The following is a 2,758-nucleotide window of genomic DNA, read 5'->3' as shown; positions in this document are numbered from 1 at the left end:
TAATACTATAAAGAAAATTAGGTAAAGCTGATCACAGTAAGTCAATAAAACTCTCCATGACTGACTCGCCAGAGGTCTTGTTTAGATAGTATAATAGAAAGAAAATAGAATAGGTGATGGAAAAGCTTTTTTTTTTAACCAATAGGATAGTTTACTCTTCTGGCCATATTGCCTTGAGAAAGTAGTTCAAAACTGTAATTGTTAAGAACTACAGTTGAATGATTAACAAAACATCTGACTGATTAAAAGGGTCTGTGTGTGGTGTGAAGATAACTAAACTTGCTTCTGAAAATAGCCATGCTGCTTAGTTCACAGTTTCCCAAGAGGCAAAAAACACCTTTAGCAAAGACACAAGACAACTGCCAATGGGATAGTAAGAAAGCAGGGCCAAATTTTCCCAGATGGAGACACTCAGAGTTGAAAACAGCATTCTAGACAGTCCAATCCATCTGAAATACAGGGAAATTATGATTTCCAGTCAACCGGATGGTATATACCTGATAAGGAGCTTAAAATTAACTGTGCAAGCCATCACTTTCTATTAGATTGGAGAACTCACTGAGAACAGGGTCCAGGCTTAGATATAGTAGGAATTATAACTACAGCCTATCAAAGAGCATATGAGGGGATTTTTTAAAATCCATCTGATTAAATCTGTAAAAAAGATTTTTTCTTAAATAAATATAAATATTTAGTAATTACATGATAGGCCCCAATTTTTAGTTGTTTCCTTTTTTCTTTGCTTTTATTATACTGAATTTAAGAAAGCAAACAAAATGAACATTTCTGTACACATTACAAAATAGAATAAGAGACTTTTACATGAACCTGTGAATTTTCATTATGTAAAGCTTGATTTTTTTTAAAAAGTACCTAATAAATTAAATAAGTAACCTCTAAACCTGTCTTGCTCATCTGTGTTTTCTTCTGCTCTTCCTATTGTTCTCTTCTCAGCAGGGCCAGGAGGAAGGAGGAAAGACATGGTGGTTAACCTTATTCCTAATGCTCCTCTCCCTCATAACACATCAAGAAAAACAAATTTTTATATTGACCTTGACCTAAAATGTAAGTCTCATTCTACATCTTGGATTTATCACCTCTCTGTCAGGAGGTGGGTAACAATTGCTTCATAATCAATTTCTTATTGCTGCTGTTATTCATTTGTTTTAGTCATGTCTGTCATATCATTACCCTGTTTGGGGTTTTCTTGCCAAAGATACTGGAATGGGTTTGCCATTTCCTTCTCCAGCTCATTGTACAAGTGAGGAAACTGAGGCAGAGTTAAGTGACTCATCCAGGGTCACACACCTAGTAAGTATTTGAGGCCAGACTTGAACTTAGGAAGAGGAGTCTTCCTGATTTCGGGTCTGGCCCTCTCTCTCAACTGTACCACCTAGCTGCCCAATCATAATCAATACTCTCATCATTATATTATTCAGAGTTCTTAAGTCTTTCAAAGTTATTCTTAAATTTATTGTATAAATTGTTCTCTGATTCTTCTTATTTCATTTTGCATCAATTCAAATAATTCTTCCCAGGATTCTCTAGTACAAAAATAATCTATTATACCTATAGGCCGTAATTTGTTCAGCAATTCCCCAAATGATTGGCAGCCCTTAGTTTCCAGTTCTTTCCTATCACAAAAAATGTGTTATCAATATTTTTGTACATATGCGTCCTTCACTCTTTCTTTGATCTCTTTGATGGTATAGGCTTTGGAGTAGTATGGCAAGGTCTTTTGGACCATAGCTCCAAATTGCTTTCCATAATGGCAAGATCAATTCACAGCTCCCCCAAAAGTATATTAACATTCCTCTTATACCATACCTGTTCCAACATTTGCCATTTTCCTTTTTCTGTCATCTTTGCCAATCAGATGAGTATGATATAGAACCACAGATTTGCTTTAATTTGCACATGTCTAATTTTCTGTAATTTGAAGCACTTTTTATATAATTGTTTATAGCTTGAATTTCTTTCTTTGAAAACTGCCTATTTATATCCTTTGACAATTTATCAAATAAGGAGTTGTAGTCAGCCAAGAACAATTATATTAAGCACTTACTATGTGCCAGAAACTGTACTAAATGTTGATAATAAGAAAAACAAAAATCTTGTACCTACCATAAAGAAGCACACATTCCAAAGGCGAGAAAACATTCAAACAACTACATACATACAAGACACATAAAGAGTAAATGAAGGCAATTTCAGAGGGAAGGCATTAGCAGTGAAGAATACCAGGAAAGGGATTTAGGCTAAGTATTCCAGGAGGCCAGGGAAGCCAGTTGGCAGAGGTGAGGAGGGAGAGTATTCCAGGCATTGGAGACAGTTAATGAAAAGGCACAGAATAAGGAGATGGTGCATCATGAGCAATAACCATAAGAAAGTGGGTTTTATTAAATTGTATAATATGTGAAAGGGAATAAAGTACAGGTAAAATGTAAAGATAGGAAGGGACAAGATTATAAAGGTTTTTAAATGTCAAATGGAGCATTTTATATTTGTTCTTGGAGGTAATAAGAAGGCTGGAGTCTATTGAGTTGGGGAGAAGGGGTAACTTGGTAGACTCTATACTTTAAGAAGAACACTTTGCAAGCTAAATGAAAGGTAGATTACAGTGGGGAGAAATTTGAGGCAGTGAGACCAACCAACCCATTATTATGGTAATCTAGGCACTAGAGTGTAAGAGTTTAAATCAGAATGGCTGCTGTGTTGGGGGTGTGGGGGTGGGGAAAGATAAAGAAACATATACAAA

The sequence above is a fragment of the Trichosurus vulpecula genome, chromosome 8 (genome assembly GCF_011100635.1).
Source record: "Trichosurus vulpecula isolate mTriVul1 chromosome 8, mTriVul1.pri, whole genome shotgun sequence".
In the NCBI taxonomy this organism is placed as follows: Eukaryota; Metazoa; Chordata; class Mammalia; order Diprotodontia; family Phalangeridae; genus Trichosurus; species Trichosurus vulpecula.
Note: the sequence above shows the minus strand (reverse complement) of the source record.